This window comes from Schistocerca cancellata, chromosome 8, assembly GCF_023864275.1.
Source record: "Schistocerca cancellata isolate TAMUIC-IGC-003103 chromosome 8, iqSchCanc2.1, whole genome shotgun sequence".
NCBI classification, from domain to species: Eukaryota; Metazoa; Arthropoda; class Insecta; order Orthoptera; family Acrididae; genus Schistocerca; species Schistocerca cancellata.
In genome coordinates this window covers 181770492-181792049 of record NC_064633.1, presented here as the reverse complement: position 1 = coordinate 181792049, position 21558 = coordinate 181770492, and the positions used below count along the sequence as shown (strand labels likewise).

General features: G+C 40.0%; 1 protein-coding gene across 1 annotated transcript in view; it reads left to right on the top strand.

Moving 5' to 3' along the window:
- Positions 1–8762: 8762 nt before the first annotated feature.
- LOC126094728 (N-acetylgalactosaminyltransferase 6) overlaps positions 8763–21558 on the top strand; it is a 159436-nt gene continuing 146640 nt past the window's right edge. The window contains exon 1 of the mRNA XM_049909276.1: positions 8763–9288. The gene's annotated coding sequence lies outside the window, so the exon portion shown is untranslated. The remainder of the gene's footprint in view (positions 9289–21558) is intronic.

Here is a 21558-nt window from a genome sequence, read left to right as displayed (position 1 = left end):
AGTGTACTGTAACCTACTTCCTATGTTTCTGGACTGCATTTCCTTAGGATTCTTTCAATGAATCTCAGTCTGGCATCTGCTTTACTGACGATTAATTTTATATGGTCATTCCATTTTAGATCACTCCTAATGCCTACTCCCAGATAGTTTATGGAATTAACTGCTTCCAGTTGCTGACCTGCGATATTGTGGCTAAATGATAAAGGATCTTTCTTTCTTTCTATGTATTCACAGCACATTACACTTGTCTATATTAAGATTCAATTGCCATTCCCTGCACCATGCATCAATTTGTTGCAGATCCTCCTCCATTTCAGTACAATTTTCCATTGTTACAACCTCTCGATATACTACAGCATCATCCACAAAAAGCCTCAGTGAACTTCTGATGTTATCCGCAAGGTCATTTATATATATTGTGAATAGCAACGGTCCTACTCCCCTGCAGCACACCTAAAATCACTCTTACTTCGGAAGACTTCTCTCCATTGATAATGACATGCTGCGTTCTGTTATCTACAAACTATTCAATCCAATCACACAATTAGTCTAATAGTCCATATGCTCTTACTTTGTTCATTAAACAACTGTGGGGAACTGTATCAAACGCCTTGTGGAAGTCAAGAAACACGGCATCTAGCTGGGAACCTGTGTCTATGGCATTCTGAGTCTCGTGGACGAATAGTGCAAGCTGGGTTTCATACGATCGTCTTTTTCAAAACCCGTGCTGTTTCCTACAGAGTAGATTTCTAGTCTTCAGAAAAGTCATTATACTCAAACATAATATGTGTTCCAAAATTCTACAACTGATTGATGTTAGAGAAATAGGTCTATAGTTATGCACATCTGTTCGACATCCTTTCTTGAAAACGAGGATGACCTGTGTCCTTTTCCAATCCTTTGGAACGCTACGCTATAATCTTCTAGAGACCTATGGTACACCGTTGCAAGAAGGGGGGCATGATGTAGCCTAATATTGTCTTTGTGATCCCTACAAGAGAAATATGTAAGGGGATTATAGTAAACTGCTACTCACCATGCCATGATGTTGAGTTGCAGACAGGCACAACAAAATGACTGCTAAACAAGTAAACTTTTGGCCAAGAGGCCTTCTTCTATATTAGACAACATACACACTCTCATTCACGCAAATGCAACTTACACACACATGACCTCGGTGGCATTTTGGCCAAAAGCTTACTTGTTTGGCAGTCTTTTTGTTGGCCTGTTTTTCGACTCAACATCTTAGTGGAGATGTTGAGTCGAAAAACAGGCGAATGGTGAATGGAAATCTATCCTTTTCATAATAATCTGCTGTTGGATTCTAGTAAATGGGTTTTTCTCAGTTAAAGCTGGTTCTTCAAACTTTTATGGTTTTCATGGGACAATTGGCATTATCTTCAAGGGCAGTGCTGTTTTTCTGGGGGAATGCTGGGGGATGTGTACCCCTAAATTTTTTCATCAACAAAGTAATTTTTTTATGATGTTGAGAACTTGGAAGTGTGCCAAAGATTTATTTCACAGACGTAAATTTTTTATTTCATTTTTTCATGTTGGTAATTGCACTACGAATGATGCCAGTGCAGTTTTTGGTGGGAAAAGTGATGTCTTTGACTGTTTCAATCATTTGGAACCTGCGGCAACTGTTCTCGTCAAACGAATCGTTGGCAACCAATTTGACAAGCATGAAGTGCCCTCGCTCGCTAATAGTGGGCGAGTGCAATGTGCAATCTTAAACAGTGTCTGAGGAATCTCACTCACACTAATGTAATACTTGTCAATATTCCGCATCGCTATGATCTTGTAAGATGGTCATGTGTTAACAGGGAAATAAAAAGTGCCAACAATAAGTTTGCAAAAATCTGCAGACATTTTAAAAACGTGAAATGCATTGATATAAGCAGTATTGGACGTAGATTCCACATGCAACACAGACTTCACCTGAATGGCTTAGGGAAAGAATATCTGACAAGCCTGATAACCAAAGGAATAAAAAACGTCCAAAATAAATTCAAAACCAAAACGATAATTGCATCGCCATCGCCTGACTCCAAAATGAAAACACTTCAAAAAAATCATTATAAACATCATCAGCACCAGCAAAACATGTAAAAAAAAAAAGATGAAATTTTAACAGAAAGAACAGTGGACATCGATTTCAACGACAAAAGAACTACTGTTCCTCATCATCCAAATATTATTTTAGATGAAAATAAGAAAAACAAGAAGACTCCAAGTTCACAAGGAAACACAGCAGTAGTGGCAGAACCAACATTTGAAGTGTCAGAAAGAGCATCACCATCGACAACAACAAATAGAAGGCTGTTGGACAGAAGAAATGCTGAGCCTCCTTCTCATCTCAGCGATTTTTTATGTGTGAGCCTGAAGAAAAAGAAGGGACAACAGTAGGTAGTGTCAAGTGTCTCCTCTCTCCTGCCTCAAGACAGACTCCAATGGATTCTCAGTCAGGTAACAGCACTAATAGAATGAAAAAGCAAGAGGAAGGCATCTCTTTCTTTCATCAAAATATAAGGGGCCTCTTAAACGAAACAGATCAACTCCTTATTAACATTAGTGAAAAAGGACAGTAAAAATAATGCTCAGATTTTGTGCTTAACTGAGCACCATGTTACTGATAAATGTGCCTTGCAATCTATAGTAAGATATAGTTTAGTAACATACTACTGTAGGGAAAGTAAAGATAAAGGTGGAGTAGCAATTTATGTTAAGGACAGTGTAGCATACAAAGCTATAGATATTAAGAAATATTGTGTGGAACAACAATTTGAGGCATGTGCCACAGAAATAATAACTAAATTCCACCCAATAATAGTGTTGGCTGTCTACAGGTCTCCTTCAGGTGATATAAAAACTTTTCTGCATTCAATGGAACTCCTTCTGTCAGGGTTACTTTCAAAAGCGAAGGATATTGTAGTTTTACGTGATTTCAATATAAACTTTATGACAGAAAATAAGAATAAAATATACTTTGAGATTGTGATGACCTTACATAATCTGACATCAGTAATAAACTTCCCAACAAGAATTACATTCAAGTGCCAAACTATGATAGACAACATTTTTTTAGATGTAAGTAGACATCAGAATTATATTGTCAGGCAGGTTATAAGTGGGCTTTCAGATCATGATTGACAAATTCTCACTCTTTATGACGTTAATCTGTTCAAAAAAGAATTTCCTCAATGGAAATTCATAAGAGTAATGAATAAAGAGGCAACCACAGGTTGCAGCAAATGGATTGATCTTTAGTATATAGCCATGATCATGTTGATACTAAATTTAACTGTGTTATAAATGAATTCTGTGCTCTTTTTGAAGAAATATTTCCCAAGACATGGGTCAGAAACAGTGCTTCCAATTCTATAAGTAAGCCTTGGATTACAAAAGGTATAAAACAGTCATGTAAAACCAAAAGGGAAACTTATGCGGCAATAAGATTGTGTGAAGATGTAGAAAAATGGGAACACTATTTATTATACTGTAAAAGTTTGAAGAAACTAATATGGAAATCAAAAGCCCTTTATTATGAGAAGAAAATAGATAATTCTAATAATAAAATAAAAACAATTTGGAGCATTGTAAAAAAAGAAACAGGAAGAGATACAACAAGCAAATAAGATGTAAATAAAATCAGATATGAAGGTACCCTAGTAGATAACCCCAAAACGGTGGCTGAGATTTTTAATAAACACTTCCTATCAGTAACTCAACAGATTGGTTGCAAGCCCAATGTTGATGAAGCTGTAACTCTTTGTCAAGCAGTATATTCAAACACAATTTCAGAAATGCACCTTAATCCTGTCACTGTAGAAGAAATTCAAAAAATCATCATGTCTCTAAAAAGTACGAACTCTGCAGGGGTTGATAATATATCTAGTAATTTATTGAAATATGCTTGTGTGTGGATAAGGGACATTCTCTGTCATAATTTCAATGCTTCCCTTCAGAAAGGTGTTGTTCCCAGTAGACTTAAGTATGCCATTGTGAAGCCCCTGTACTAACTAACTATCGACCTATCCCTTTGCTGACAGCTTTCTCCAAAATTCTAGAAAAGCTAATACATGTAAGAATTACTGATTATCTCATGAAGAATGGAGTTCTCAGCAAGAGCCAATTTGGCTTTCAAAAGGGCCGTTCAACAGAAGACGCAGTCTACGCATTTGCAAATGAAGTCCTAGAAACCCTTAATGAAAAAATGCTAGCACTTGGTGTCTTCTGCGATTTATCCAAAGCGTTTGACTGTGATCATCACCAGATTCTCTTGCAAAAAGCAAAATTAGTAGTAATAAGTGGTGTTGCAGGCAACTGGCCACAGTCCTACCTCCAAGACAGAAAACAAAAAGTTGTCTTGAATGTGACACTTCCTCAGATTCTGCATGGAGTTCCATTACATGTGGAGTGCCTCAGGGCTCAATTCTTGGGCCACTATTATTCCTGATTTTTATAAATGATCTACCATCATGTACAAGCCTGCCGTGTAAATTTACATTATTTGCTGATGATACCACAATGAGATGAGCAGTAGAACAGACAACAATCTTGAGGAACTCCTTAATCACATACTCTCAGATGTGGTTAATTGGTTCAAGGTGAATGGTCTCTCATTACATTCCAATAAGACCAGCTTTATTCAGTTCTGTACAAAAACAGAAAAAGAGAGAGAGAGATAAATGTGACATGTGGTAATCAACCAATAGTAAGAATGGAAACAACAAAATTTCTTGGAGTGCACATTGACAAGAAAATGAACTGCTCTTCACATATTATTGATCTCTGTAAGAGGCTTAGCTCTGCTACCTACACTTTACAGGTTGTCACTACATGTGTTGAACCTAACACTGCAAAAGTGGCATACTATGGCTATTTTCATTCTCTCATTGAGTACGGAATTATTTTTTGGGGCAACCAGCCATTAGCAAGGAAAGTGTTCATTGCACAGAAGTGAGCATTAAGAATTATATGTGGATTGCACCCAAGAGACTCGTGTAGAAATAGTTTTCGTAAACTTAAAATATACACAACTACATGCTAATATATTTTTTCTCTCATGTGTTTTGTTTGTAAAAATATAGAGATATTTCAACCAAACAGTAATTATCATGAGCATAACATATGGAGTAAAAATGACATACACAGCAAGCTCAGAAATTTGAGCTTGGCACAAAAGGGTGTCCACTACACTGGAGCAAAACTCTTCAATGTTCTTCCTCCTGAAATAAAGACAGAGATTCATAACAACAGTAAGTTTAAGAAAGCACTAAAAATATTTCTGCTATAAAAAGCTTTTTACAGTCTAGATGAATTTTTAACTAAATAAATTGTAATATTTTAATGTTATATAATACAAGTTGACATAATGCCACTAAGAATGTTATTTAACCTGAGCTCTGTATCTGTGTGTGCTCTGTACCTGTTTTCTGTAGTGTTTTAATGATTCTAAGAAAATATGTATTTATTTTTCTGTATTGCTGCCCAAAGAATTTACTGTATAAATTTTTATATAATTATGCACTCAAATTTCTGTATATGCTATAAGATTATCAGATTTTATTTGTAAAAAACTGACTTGTTCCACGTCCTTACGTATCCAACACAGTTGGACCTATGGAACATGAAATAAATCAAATCAAATCAAGATGATAGTGCTAAACGGTTATGCATACACTCAAATGCTGAGCTACCGATAGATATCTCTATGGTCTCGCTACCATGATCCTTCACGATTCATTGCCATCTTTGTTTTGTTGTTCTTTATGCCATTTTGGGAGCCAAACAGGGTTACAAAAGATTTTTGTAGTGTAGTTTCTATTGTTGTTGATGATAGGTGTGGATGGTGTTTGTTGTATTGTGTCTTTTAGTGTTGTTTTATAGGTTAAAATATGTGATCGGTAATATTTCCTTATATTGTTTTGCATGTCGGAGGGTCGTTCGGATTCACCAGTTTCATTTGAGGTGTATTATAGGTCAACTGAAGTGTACAATACCATATTCTTTTATTGTTCAGGGGTTGATGGGAATCGCATGCTTCATTTGAGGTGATGTAAACTTAAGTGTTTGATGCCACATTCTCTTGTATGTTTCATTTGAACTGTAAAGTCAACTGAAGAGTCTGATACCTTTTTTTTTTGTGTGTGTGTAGTTAGACATGTTGATGGCGTCATGGCTAAAAGAAGACGGGTGGTATCCCAAACTTCAGTTATAAGTAATTTTCACTGCATTATATCCGATGTTGGAATACCCTCAAACTATTTTTTTTAGAAAAAAAAAGAAAAAACACTGTTCAAGGGTATACCAATTCAGGTTTTTCAGCATCTCCATGGCACTCAGCAATGGACCAAACAAAACTGTGACCATGGTTCAAATGGCTCTGAGCACTAAGGGACTTAACATCATCTATGGTCATCAGTCCCCTAGAACTCAGAACTACTTAAACCTAACTAACCTAAGAACATCACACAACACCCGGTCATCACGTGGCAGAGAAAATCCCTTACCCCGCCGGGAATCGAACCCGGGCGCGGGAAGCGAGAACGCTACCGCACGACCACAAGCTGCGGACTGTGACCATGGGTACTGCCCTTCTTGAGATATGCACAGTATCCTTTAGTTGTCCTATTAGATATAGATCTCACTTATATGAGTAGTCATTTACAAGTAATCTCCTTTGAAGACTAAATGCATTTTGCTGGTGTTCTACCAGTGTTTCATTTCGTTCACCTACAAACTGTTACACCCTGATGTTCACTGATTCCACCTGTGACATACTGATGTTATAGTGACAGGATACTAGGTTTTCTTCCATTTGTTACCTGTACAATTTTACATTACAGGAATTTAAAGCAAGTTGCAAATCCTTCCAACACTTTGAAATCTTTTTAATATCTCACTGAATATTTGTGGATTTTTGAAAACTTTTTAATATCTCACTGAATATTTGTGGAGCTTCTCTGGCAGCATTTCATAATAGATAACTGCATCATTTGAAAACATCTGTGGTTGCTGTTAATACAACCTGCCCAGTCATGAATATACAGTATGTCCACATAAAAATGCACCATTTTTTGGGCCAGTTACACCTACATTGCTGCCTAGTTTTTGTCAACATCTGGTACATTTGTTTCATTGTTCTCTGGCCGAACGAAAATGGTGTGAGTTCAGGAGAATGGTGCTGTGGTATGCAAGGTTAAATCCATTAATAGATTCTCCAGGTCATACAGCACAATGACAAGCAATGGCAATATGAATTTGCATCTGAAAGGCTTAACTGAACTGATTGGAATCCTGCATTTTGGCAAGTGTAAGCATAGCGTTAACATTTGGTGGTCACAGAATCCATACAGTGTGAAGGAAAACGTATGAGATCGCCCAAAAGTGAACATTTGGTGTAGCCTCGTGTGTGAAAAGATAACTGGACCATTATTGTTTGCGGATGAGACTGTCACTATGCCGGCCGCGGTGGTCTAGCGGTTCTGGCGCTGCAAACCGGAACCGCGGGACTGCTACGGTCGCAGGTTCTCATCCTGCATCGGGCATGGGTGTGTGTGATGTCCTTAGGTTAGTTAGGTCTAAGTAGTTCTAAGTTCTAGGGGACTTATGACCTAAGATGTTGAGTCCCATAGTGCTCAGAGCCATTTTGAACTGTCACTATGTAGGAGATATTTGCTGTTCCGCAGGTTGAAGAAATCTTAATGACAAAATGGTGGTCCACATCGCTGAGGGATGTTTGGAAAACACTGAATTGAATGTTTCCAGGGTGCTGGCTTGGATGTGATGGACCCATGAATAGGCCTCCACGTTCTTCTGGCAGCCCACAACTGGGTTCATAGGCTACGTGAAGTGCAGGGTGTTCGTCACTGCAGCGTTGGACCTTCGTGACCTCCGTACTCGGATTTTGAAAGTCATTGGTATCATCCTTCTGGACATGTTTCGGCACCTGGATGGAAACCGAAGACAGGTCAGACATTCTTCATGTCACCGCAAACGTTTTAAAGTATTGTGGTTTGATGTGATTTTTTTTTAACGTGGCATAAGGCTCATTTTTCAAAAGGCCATAAGTCTATTTCATTTAATTTTGAGCTGCGAGCAAACTGAAAATAGGGAATTTCGGTGAAAATACCCTGTACAACATAAACAGCAGGATCTTATTTCTACATCTGACTTCCGTTCAAAATAACATGCTGCCACAATTTTGGAACAGCCTTTGCTTTAATTGTTTATGTGTTTCATGAACAGGCCCGGGTAAAAAGCCAACATTAAGGAATATCTTACCCATTCCGAGATAATTTTTAATCTCTCTGAAGTGATTTACTGACTCGCAAAGACGGCGCTCAATGTGTTTGTTTATTGTTAACCAAAGAAAGACATTAAGACAATGACATTCGGTACAATAGGAGAGATCACTGGAGGGGATTTAGCTCTAGCGCAAACGCGCGAAGCGGCTGCAGTAGCAATTACGACAGCTTTTAAATATGTTTCCATGTTAACGAAAGTAGCAGTTAGTCTCGAGCGGAAAAATCATTTTACTGGACGGTTGTGCGTCTTTTCGAAATTCATCAATGTTTCTCGAAGCTGCGGCTACAAGTATATTGAAATACTGTTTCAACACAGCTCGTATTTTCGCGAATACAAAAAGAAATTCGACATCCATGTAACCTTCATTCATCATAGTACCGTTTAATCTTCGTTTATTTCTCTTTTACCGGCACCGACTGATACTCATTTTTATCACCTACAAATTTATTACATTAACGTTATCGCTGCACAGAGATTTTGTAATGCACGATAAGCCCTGAAGTTCCGACGGAATTGTTGTGGGTGTTGGAACTGGAAGTGAAAGTGAAAGCAGATGTTAGGTGTGTGATGTTACATGTGTCAAATAACTCGAACAGTCAAGAAGCACGACGTGTACGAGTTGAAATGACAGTCCAATAGTGCAGTGAAAGCTGTCAGTTAAATTTTATGGCGCTAACTTCTGGAACAGGAGTAACTGTTGACACGTTTTCCCTTCCTGTTTAATGAGTGAATATAAGGAATGAAGCCTGTTAGTGATAACACAAGGAGATAGTGGCTGGGCAGAATAAGCGATTCGTCCGTGTCTTACGTATTGTTAAAGATACCACGTTTTTATGTATCATTTGAAAGAATTAAGACTCAGATATAAAACAGTTACTAGAAGAGACGAGAAACAGAGAACTAGTGGATAATGTGTTTTATAAGAAATATTCAGTGTAGATCCCGGTTGTTGTGATATATTACTAATTTTATCAGGTGAGTGAGGTTGTTTTACTCTTTAACTGTTGGAAACACCATTTGCGGCACCCATTTACATACTACAGAAACATTATTTTTAAACTTTCGAAATTCTTGATTAGAAAAGAGCTAGTCTTATATCGGTTAATGTCTTTCTCTATCGCCCATGGTGTACTACAGAGAAGACCAGTCATATAGGCCATCAGTCTAGAAATGTAGCTTACATCATTTTACTGTGTGCGGATTATTGGTATTTCAGTATGGGATAGTAGAAAGCAATGTGTTTCTACACGTGGCTATGGTTTTCGGTCGATCAATGCGGACTACCTCACGTCATTTCACTGTGGAGTACACCTTTTCTAAAGTGTGCTCTGCCTGCATCGATCAGGTTTCCCCCTCATTTTGCCAGTAGACTGAAATGCCTTTAAAAAACACTAGGATCCTGTTAAATATAGTGCCTGTTGAGATTCAGATCCTCAGTTGTACAGAATCTCATAATATGCAGTTATAAACAAATCAAAAGACTTAACATTACATTACCTTAAAGTAGGCCTAGATATCAGTAGGTATTTGCATTCAGATGGCTAATAAACTGAGGTGACATCTAAACTTGGGTAAGTTAACCAAGAAGTTCAGTTCTGCCTGCTTTGCACTTAGAAATCTCTCTCATTGTGTTGATTTGGATATAGGATTATTTCACTCAGTACTCTGCTGTAGCATTATCTGAGAAACAAATGCAACTATGGTAAAAATAGCATTTATTCTACAGCAGCATGCATTAAGAATATAATGTTAAGTTGATGATCAAAACATCGTGTAGGAACCTCTTGACTCTCACTTCTGTGCCAATACATAAACTCTCTAATGGTACCGGTATTCATGGTTAATAAAAAGTGTGAATTTATTATGAACAATGTAGCTCACAAAAACAGAACTAGAAGTAAAAAATAATTTTCATACAGGGTGTACATCCCTTTATGGGTTCAGAATGTAGTTTCATACTCTGATGCAGGACTCCATAACAAGTTGGTTGCATACATTAGGCAGGAAATTTCATATCCACAAAAATTTAAAACTGCTTCTGAAAGTAGTAGACAAAGTTTGCAGTTTGAACAGCAAAGTAACTGATGGCCGAAGAAAAGAAGATATAAAATGCAGACACATAGTAACTCGGCAAGAAAATTTTTATGTGGAAAAGAGAGATATCGTAACATTCAATTTAAGTTTAGGAAGTCTTTTCTGGAAGTATTTGTATGGAGTGTAGCAATGTATAAAAGTGAAATATGGATGATAAATAATGCAGACTGGGAGAGAATAGAAGCTTTTGAAACCTGTTGCTACAGGAGGGGGGGTCATAAATTGGGGATTACTGTGAATGGGATACAACCCATCGGCTTTGACCAAGGATGTCAGAAGTTACCGCAGGTGATGCATTGCGTACAATTAACAGCAAAGATGACTGTTGAGAAACATAAGAATGCAGGACAGAGAGAACAGATGGTAGACTTATAACACACATATTCATATTTCGAACGTAATATTAAGTATATCGCTTCTTTGAGTCCTAGCATCCTATTCTTCAGTTGGCCTATATAGCTCAACTGAAGAATAGGATAGTAGTGCAAAAAATAAAGAAGGAAAAAAGGGGGCAGAAGTAACATTTAACATGGAAAACCTCACTTGACATGTACGAGTTGTATACCGAACTTCTGCTGATCTGTATAGGTGAACTGCAGTACAGGATACAAATTTAACATATGTCGGATTTTTCACCTTCATTAGCTGTAGTATCCTGTTCGTAAGTTGACCTATGAGGATCAACTGAAGTACGGGATACAAATTTTACAGGTGTTGCTTTTTCCGCCTCCGCAACTACTAGCATCCTATTCTTCAGTTGACAGAAATATTATCAAAGGCAAAAAGACAAACACACGTAAAATTCATATCCCATACTTCAGTTGATCTATGTAGATCAACTGAAGAATATGATGCTAATGCTAGCAAAGGCAAAAAATAGTGACATACATAACTTTTGTATCCATTACTTCAGTTGATCTATATAGGTCAACTAAAGAACAGGATACTATCTTCATAGTTCATCTGAGGTTTAGGATTTCTGTGTTACATATATCACTTTTTTCATCTTTGCTAACACTAGTACTCTAGGATAAAATTTTTTCATGTGTCAGTCTTTTTGCCTTCTATAGTACTAGCATTGACTGAAAAATATCGTAGTAATAATAGTGCCAGTAAAGGAAAAAAAAAACAACAACTGTAAAATTTGTATTCTCTGCTGCAGTTGACGAACCCTGTTTCAAGTCTGCCATATTCATAGGAATAGATAAATCCGTTCATACAAATTAAAATCAAAAAGTAAAATTTGTCCAGAATGAAAAACAATTCTTCCAAAATATCTAAAATTCACTAAGAAAAAAAAGTACCAAATGCATTGGAATGAACAAATGGTTTAAATTAATACAAGCGACAAAAGAAGATAACTGATTTATTATCTATGGCTCAAAAATAAAGACATTAATATCTATGAGTAAACTATGACGTAATTGGTCAAAAACGGTGGGTTGTATCCCGTTCTTCAGTTGACCCATAAATTGGATGCTTAGATCAGATAACTAATGAAGAGTTACTGAATGAAACCAGAGAGAAATTTGTGGCTCAGCTTGACTAAAAGATGGATTAGGTTCGTGGACACAGCTTGGAGCACCATAGAATAGTGAATTTGGTAGTGGAGTGATGTGGGGGTTTTAAAAATTGTGGAGGAAGACCAAGGCTGGAATAAAATAAACAGGTTGAAATTGCTATAAGTTGTGGTAGTCATGCAAAAATAATTCTTGCACTGTATCGCTGGTCACAAAGCAGGTTTTTTGAAAGGCAGAGCTTTGCGATATTTTAATTACAGTCTTTTGATTTCCTGGATTGAAGCATGGGAATTTCAAAGAGCTGATCTCCATAGTTCGAGGATAACATCGTTTTCCCAGATCCCATACTTCGGGTAAGACACCTCTTTCAGTTCAGATAATATACAAAGATTTTGAAAATCTATTATCATCTTGGTGAGTACTCACAGTGGGCTAATAAGATAGCTGTCAATGTGTTTTCATAACATTCTTAATCAGCAAGATGCAGGTGTGAAATTTTTGTTTTCAAATTGAATAGGTAGGTTTTTTTCCAAAATAAGAGTTCTTGGTTATGCTGTTCTGTATGCATTTTGTGAAATTCTAGATAAGTTAATGTAGTGTCAAACAAAAGCGCTGGCAGGTCGATAGACACACAAACAAACACAAACATACACACAAAATTCAAGCTTTCGCAACAAACGGTTGCTTCGTCAGGAAAGAGGGAAGGAGAGGGAAAGACGAAAGGATGTGGGTTTTAAGGGAGAGGGTAAGGAGTCATTCCAATCCCGGGAGCGGAAAGACTTGCCTTAGGGGGAGAAAAGGACAGGTATACACTCACACACACACACGCTTACACACACACACACACACACACACACACACACACACACACACACACACACACACGCACATATCCATCCGCATATACACAGACACAAGCAGACATTTGTAAAGGCCTTGTGTGGGGGTATTGTAATGGAAATACTTCTGCTGTTTGTGGAGAAAAAGCGGAATGATTTCCTAACCACAGAGTACCATATGTAGGCGTGTTTACTTGTGATTTCATTAAACTTCATGAGACTTGTGCAGTGCCCAGCGGAAATATTTCATTTAAACGTGTACATGAACAGTGTGCGGATGAAACTGAAAACATTATTCAGTTGGTAGAAAGTAACACTTCAACAAGTGCACCCAGTATTTCTACAGGTATATCAGGGTTCCACATACAAGAACATGGCAGATATTACATGTTCACAGCCTGTGTCTATAGTTTACAGTGGATTCAACACCTTCAAGAAGTAGACAGCTGAAGTTTTGTCATTGGATAATTGAAAAGTGCTGAGTAATTCCATTAATACTTCTCACTGGTGAAGCCACATAGTATCAATAACACTTATAATTCACATTGTTGAGCCAATGAAAACCCACATGCATTTGTGGAGACACATTTTCAAGCAGACTTTCTGTATAAATGTGTAGTGTGGTATGTGTGATAGATGAACAACTGATTGGGCCATTGTGTTGTTATATTCTCTTAAAACACCCCACAGTGCCTTTGGGGATGCGTGAAAGACTAAGTCTACAAAGATAAAGTAAACACGAGATGAACTGATTGTATTATGAATAGTGCTGCCCATCAAGGTGACCTCAGAAGAGTGGACTGTTGACATGAGAACTCAAAAGTACAGTGAAGTTGGAGATGAAATTTATTAAAATATACTTTGAAGTTAATCATTTGCCTTTGCTTAACGCCTTCAGTGAGTAGTTGTTTAGGTTACATCTACAGCTTTGTCTGTAACCTATAAAAACTGGACACATTTTCTATGGAGTATTTCATTGACATTAGTCTATACTACAACCTCTTAAAATATTTCATCATCATCAGTTTTCTGCTATATTAGCAGGTCCTTTGCCTCTCCATTTCCTGCGATCCATCGCTTTCTTCTTAAGGCTGCTGTATGTTGTACCGTCCATCATGTCATCTAGTATCTGAAATCTTTTCCTTCGTCATTCCCTTTTCCCTTCTACAGAACCTTCTAAAACTGTTTTTATCAGTCCGTCATTCTTTCTTAATAGATGCCCAATCCAATTTCTTTTTCTTCTTTGCGTTACATCTATTAACTGTCTTTTCTCTCCAACTCTTCTCAGTAGCTCTTCATCTTAAAAGCCTCCAGCCTTTCTCTGTCTTTCTTCCTCAAAGTCCCTGTTTCAGTGTCATACAGAAGAATACTCCATGCAAAACATTTTATGAGTCTTTTCCTTAGCTCTCTGTCCAGACTGCTGCAGAAAATTCTCCTTTTCTTATAAAATGCCTCTTTTGCCATTGCTATCCTTGTTTTAATTTCTGTGCTGCACTTCCAGTTGGTGTCTATCCCACTTAAATATTTACTATTTCCCTAAAACACCCTTTGTGTGTGTGTGTGTGTGTGTGTGTGTGTGTGTGTGTGTGTGTGTGTGTGTGAGAGCACGCACGCATAAAGTCTGTTAGAAAGCTTAATGTGTTTATAAGTAGCTCTACAGACAAAGAGCACCAACAGATATTTTGAGACATGTACACTTAAATGGATTTATACAAATGTATTTATTGTTAATCCTTCTACTGCCAAATTGGCAGCATAGATGAATCTGTAACTGCCAAGACAGAAACTATGTACTAAATCAAAGTGCTTCAATCGAGACATATATTTCCATTTCCACTAAAAGAAGAAGGTGTACTGAAACAGAAGAACAGATCGAAGAAAAATTGCTAAAACCATTAAGCCATGAAATGGACAGTTCAGTGTTTGGATTTTTATTAATGTATGTTTATTGGTTCAGTTATCAGGTCATAATCAATACCCGGTATTGCAGTGATGCATGCGTGTACTTTCAAAAGTCCATGCATGTAGCAATGCTGTGTCATCCGCAGAGGGAGCCTCAGATGTGTGTGTGTGTGTGTGTGTGTGTGTGTGTGGGGGGATCACGTCAGAGCCCACCGCAGGCCCCAGTCTATTTAAGGCTCGCAGAGCTATGCTTGACCTCAACCTCAGTTCTCTACGTGTATTGTTACAGCTCTTTCTGTATGTAATTGGTTTTTGCTGAAAGCTACTTAAATACTGTGTTCACCTTGTTAATACTTCTGTGGAATAAAGTCTACTGGTTGTCTTACGTAATTACAATAGATATCTTAACTGGAGACATTCTAAGTACAACTTTGATACTGATATAAATGTATGTGGATCTTTGTCACTGATGCTTATCCATCCAAATGGGAGGATGCAATTAGTGTGGGCCACATAATAGCGTACACTTTCCTTGCATCAAGTGAATACATAGCCTCATCATCACATTAAATTTATATGTAGATGTACGGCTCCCTAGAATTTTTAAATGTGTCCAGAAGCAACTAAAGGTAGACCTGATTTGGCAAAAAGCACAAACATTTCTTTAGTCCAAATCTAGACACTGCTGTAGCCACTTCACATCTCACATCTAGTTCAGTATTATTTTTTCCCCCAAAAGTGAAATTACCATCAGGAGTCCTTGTTTTCACTTTCGGATGTTGTGTGTGCCCATAAAATGCTCTTGAACTATCTTACTAAAGAAGTACATATAGCATTCACTAAGTAATTTGCACTGGTATGAAGATAAGTTTCCACCAAAACAGAAATTCGTATTTCTTGCACAAAATATAATCTCTGTGTGTGAGGATAGATAGCTATTCAGCTACAGAAGAGAACCATGTTGGCTCCTTCCTATGCCAACCTTTTCATGGGTCACTTGGAAGGGGCTCTCCTGGGATCCATAAGTCTTTAGCCACTGGTTTGGTTTAGGTACATTGATGACATCTTTACCATATGGATTAATGGTGAGGCTGACCTGCTAAAATTCCTGTAATCTCTGAATACCTTCTCCCAGTTAAATTTCACATGTTCCTATTCCGAATCCCATGCCACTTTCCTTGATGTTGATCTCGTACTCACCAAAGGCCAGCAACTACTTCCATCCACATTAAACCTACCAACAAACAACAGTACTTACATTTTGACATTTGTGATCCTTTCCATATCAAACATTCACTTCCATACAGCCTTGGTATCTGAGGCAAACGTATTTGCTCGAATGCAGACTGTTTACAGCAATACACTGCCATTCTCACCTCAGCCTTTACTGCATGTAATTGCCCCACCAGCCTAGTAAAACAGCAAATTTCCCAGGCCATCATGTCCAATCCAGGTACTGCCGATGCGCCCACAAAACAGCTTTGGAGCACACCATTGGTAATTCAGTATTATCCTGGCCTGGAATTTGTTAATCAGTTACTTCGACAGGGCTATGACTTACTAAAATCGTGCCCTGAAATGAGATCCATTTTGTCTGAAATTTTGCCCACCACACCTAGAATAGCTTTCTGTCGCCCTCCCAATCTCTGCAATATTCTTGTCAGACCCTATGCTCCTTCTACATCCACCCCTGCTGGTCCAGGGGTTAGAATAGGCCCGAGGTATTCCTGCCTGTTGTACGAGGCAACTAAAAGGAGTTTCGGCCTTTATGTGATGGTCCCCTGAAGGGTTTGACCTCCATTCTTCAAAATTTTCTCAAAGAGTGAGCCAATTAGGGAAGGGCACCTCACAAGGTGCATTGTGTCCATTGTGCGTTGAGATCTTTAGCCCACTTTCTCTTCGTCACATTGCAGTCCTGCCCATTCTCCATCTCTTGGGTGAGGACACCTTCCTGGGTGCGTTTTCTACCATGCACGGTGCAGTGTCGATTTCTGCATGGCGATGACCATGGACTTCTTTGCACCTGATATCCAGCATGCTAGCCAGTCCGCTGTGATGGAGCTGCCATGTACCCTGTTGGCTGTAGCCCCCTGACCACACAGGGATCGCTCTGCTGATGCCTGTACTGTCAACTCTCCACGTATGCCAAGGGGTAGATGCCCATCCTCCTGGGGCATCGGGACTCCCTGCAATGGTCATCCTGCCAGGTGGCCTTTGCTGTGGCTGGGTGGCACCTGTGGGGAGGGCTCCTGGTCGGAGTGGGTGGCATCAGGGTGGATGACACGCGATGAAGCGTAGTCCATCATGTCCTGGTGGTGAAACACCAGCAGTCTCTAAGCAATCACGAGCTCAATTCAACACACATAAGTACGACCGCAAATCGTTCCCCTCCCTGGCCACACCATGGGAGGAACGTCAGGCTAAGGATGGCAGAGGATCTTATTTGCCCTAGTACCTTGTATCTTCGAGAGCTGATGGGGAATCTTTCATGATGATGAAGCCTCAGTTTTTGTTGAGCATGTAGAGGACATGCCCCATAAGAGCTTAAATATGGTCCAGGATATCATATATCACAGGGCCCTTCTTTTGCAGTCTGATGATGAGCTGCATGCCAATTTAGAACAGCGAAGAGTACATTTCGTCTTGCGTGTCCACCGGGATCCGAAGGATAATCAGGTTGCCACCAGTGCCTTCATCTTGGCCTTCGAGGGTGATACGTTGCCCGAGAAGGTCAAGGTGATGGTCTACCGATGTGATGCAGTGCATTAAAGGGACCACATCCTGCCTATCTAACCCATGTTAATTTAGGCAAGTATTTGACCCATTTCTGAAAAAAACTATTGATGCAAGACATTATTTTGACTGTATGGTACATGATGCTAATAGAGTCAACTGTACTAAACTCTACTTTATCCATTTTGTAGTTTTTAAGAAATACTTTTTTAAATTTATTAACAAAAAATATTAAGTTTTTTCTGCAGAAAATATTTTTTTGTGAACTTTCTAATGGGCGAATATTAATGAATGTAGTACCAGAGGTGACTTTTTATGTTATGGAGAGTCTCTGAAAATTTCATTCATTTATCTATGATAGTTTCTTATATAATGGGGCATATGTACTGAAAATTTTAGTTTGCGGGAAACTTTTGAAATTTGTTACTTACAGTTAATTAAAACTGTCCTGCTGCATATGATGGCCCTTCCTTGGTCTCTAGCAGGTCTTCCAGCTTCTTTTTCACCTTCCTCGATGTTTGTCTTGCGTTCTTGGCCATATTAGACGCAGACCTGTCGCATCGGCTATCCTCATTTTATTGCAGTGTTGCAGCCCAGTGATCATATTTTCAGCAGGATTAATTCCCAGCTTTTTCAGTACCCAACACTTTCCAATATTACCAACACTGAATGTAATAACAGCATCATGAACTCCAAGTTTCATTGTATGCATGTCTACAAATGCAGTTTTAGGAAGGTGGTTCCAAATTATGCTGATCAAACATTCATTTGGGTTCTGTGTCTGCCCATGCAGACATTTCCTGAGAAGGTCAGGATGAGCCAAGTCTCTGAAAACAGGTTTATTTGCCATAATAACAGCAGCAGGAAGGGAATGCTGGTGAGAATAAGAATCTCCAGTTGCCTGAGCCCTATTGTATTTGCACCACGAATTTTCTCCTGATGGACACAGTCCATGACGTGGCTTATGATCAGTAGAGGACTTATGGAAGAATATGGCCCAAACATCTCTCTTCATTGCCTCCAGATTTTCTTTATTTCTCCTAATTGCCTGTCCATAGTATACCTACAAGTTTTCTATAACAACTACTCGTAATCACACTTGAACAAAACTAACCACATGTTTGAAAGTGTGTTGTTTACAAACAGCAGAAACAAAAGAATACCGACCGTTGCATTCCAAGGATAGCCAACACACTCGGGAGTAAAAAACAAATCCCTAATGTGCAATGTAGGGGATATAAAGGTCTAAAATATATGCAGAAAAGTGGGTGACAGGAAAGTGGGCGACAGAAGAGTGGGTGCGGCACATAAACAAACATGGTAGGAAAATGCTCTTTAAATGCTCGAAAACAAAATTTTTTCAGCAAAACCCTTTTCAGAGTATTTACATAAAACCTAAATCTATCGAAATATGATGAAAACCAAAAATCAATTTTTTTTTACCAGAACCACAGTGTGGGCCTCTTAAGTACAGGAAGTTCGGCCATATGTCTTACCACTGTACTTCCACCATCACATGTCAAGATTGTGGATGCCTGTCACATCCCAATACTCCATGTGCCCCACTCCCATCTGTATCAACTGCGGTGAGCACCATTCGCCTTGCTTACCAGACTGCAGGATTCTCCAGAAAGAAAGGAAAATCATGGAGTACAAGACCATGGACTGACTGACCTACACTGAGGCTAAGAGAAAATTTGAACACTTGCATCCTGTACGTATGACATTGTCTTACACCACCGCTACAACAATAATTGTGGCACCATCAGCTCTGCCAACCCGTCACCTCTCAGAGCCAGAAGACTACACCTGCCCCCTTGATGGTTGGGGCACTTCCCTCTCTGTTGCTCCTGCACCACCTACTTTGGGAGCAAGTGCCCCCCCCCCCCCTCCCCCAACCATCGGGGACGTCCGTCCCCCTCTTCTAAACTGGAGAAGCGCAAGTCTTCTTTAGTTTCTCTCGCTACGAAGGGGTCCCTTGGGTCACTCCCTTCCTCCAAGGTTTCTGCTAGTGGGAAAAATGACACACGCCAGTGGCTGAAGAGCCCAAAAGCAGCTGGTCATAGGGCTTCATGCTCATCTTCAGTCCCGGAGTCTGAACCAGTGAAGTCCTCCCAGCCAGGGAAACCCAAGGAGCAGCGAGAGAAATCCAAAAAGAAAACCCCTAAGACCAAGGAAATTGCGGTGGCAGCCACACCACCGCTACCTACAAGCTCTATGTCTGAAGATGGGGTGGAGATTATGGCATCTGCTGAGGACCTAGATCTCACCACACCCTCAGACAAAATGGATATAGACTGCTCACGCAATAAGTTGGTAGCAGCAGGTGACTTTGAGGCGTAAACTGTCTCATTGAAGGTTCTATGCCTTCCATGTCTCACAATGATGTCATCCTGCAGTGGAATTGCGGCGCCTTTTTCCATCACCTGGCTGAGCTACGGAAACTCTTTAGCTTTACACCTGCTATCTGCATTGACCCTCCAGGAAACGTGGTTCCTAGCGATGCGGACCTCTGCCCATCGCGGCTGTAAGGGATATTACAAGAACTGTAGTGACTATAATCGAGTGTCAGGTGGAGTTTGCGTTTATGTCCTAAACTCAGTCTGTAGTGACACTGTGCCCCTTCAAACCCCCCTGGAAGCTGTGGCTGTGAGAATAAGGACAGCGTAGGAAATAACTGTCTGTAATGTATATCTTTCTCCTGATGGTGCAGTACCCCCCAAATGTATTAACTGCACTGATTGATCAACTCCCTAAACCTTTCCTACTTTTCGGAGATATTAATTCCCATAACCCCTTGTGGGGTGGCACCATGCTTAATGGCCGAGGCTGAGATGTCGGAACTTTACTGTCGCAATTCAACCTCTGCCTCTTAAATACTGGGGCCGCCACACATTTCAGTGTGGCTCATGGGAGTTACTCGGCCATTGATGTATCAATTTGCAGCCCAGGACTTCTTCCATCTAACCACTGGAGAGCACATGACGACCTTTGTGGTAGTGACAACTTCCCCATCTTCCTGTAACTGCCCCAGCTTCGGGCACATGGACGCCTGCCCAGATGGGCTTTGAACAAGGTGGATTGGGGAACTTTCACCTCTGCTGTCACTGCTTAATCTCCCCCATATGGTAACATCGATGTGGTGGTTGAGCAGGCGACTAGCACAATTGTTTCTGCGGCAGAAAACGCCATCGCTCGCGCTTTAAGGTGCCCAAGGAGTAAAGCAGTCCCTTGGTGCTCGCCGGAAGTCGGTGAAGCAGTTAAGGAGTGTCGGCGAGCTCTACAGCAGCATAAGCGGCACCCTTCCCTAGAGCACCTATTAGCCTTTAAATGGCTGTGTGTCCGCTTTCGCCAACGTATCAAACGTCGGAAGCAGGAGTGTTGGGAGAGATATGTCTCGACCATTGGGTGCTGTACGTCACCTTTTCAAGTCTGGGCAGAGATCAAACGTCTTTTCGGGTACCAGGCCCCAACAGCTGTCCCCGGTGTTACCATAAATGGCGAGTTATGTACCAACGCAAACGCGATTGCCGAGCACTTTGCTTGAGCCTCTGTGTTGGAGAATGACGCCCCCTCCCCCACCCTTTTGCACTTTCAAATGGCGGCTGGATGCAAAAGTCTTCTCATTCACTACACACCACAGTGAATCCTATAACGCCCCATTTACAGAGTGGGAGCTCCTCAGTGCCCTTGCACATTGCCCCGACACAGCTCCTGGGCCTGATCGTATCCACAGCCAGATGATTAAACATCTCTCATCAGACTACAAACGACATATCCTCATCATCTTCAATTGGATCTGGTGCAATGGCGGGAGAGCACCATCATTCTAGTGCTCAAACCCAGTAGAAACCCACTTGATGTGGATAGCTATCGGCCCATCAGCCTCACCAACGTTCTTTGTAAGCTGCTGGAATATATGGTGTGTCGAATGTTGGGTTGGGCCCTGGAGTCACGTGGCCTACTGGCTCTATGTCAGAGCGCCTTCTGCCATGGTCACTTTACCACTGATAATCTTCTGTCCCTCGAATCTGCCATCCAAACAGCCTTTTCCAGACATCAACACCTAGTTGCCATCTTTTTTGACTTACGTAAAGCATACGACCAACCTGGCGACATCAGTGACATAGTTACGTTAGAGCGCTCGCTCACAAGTG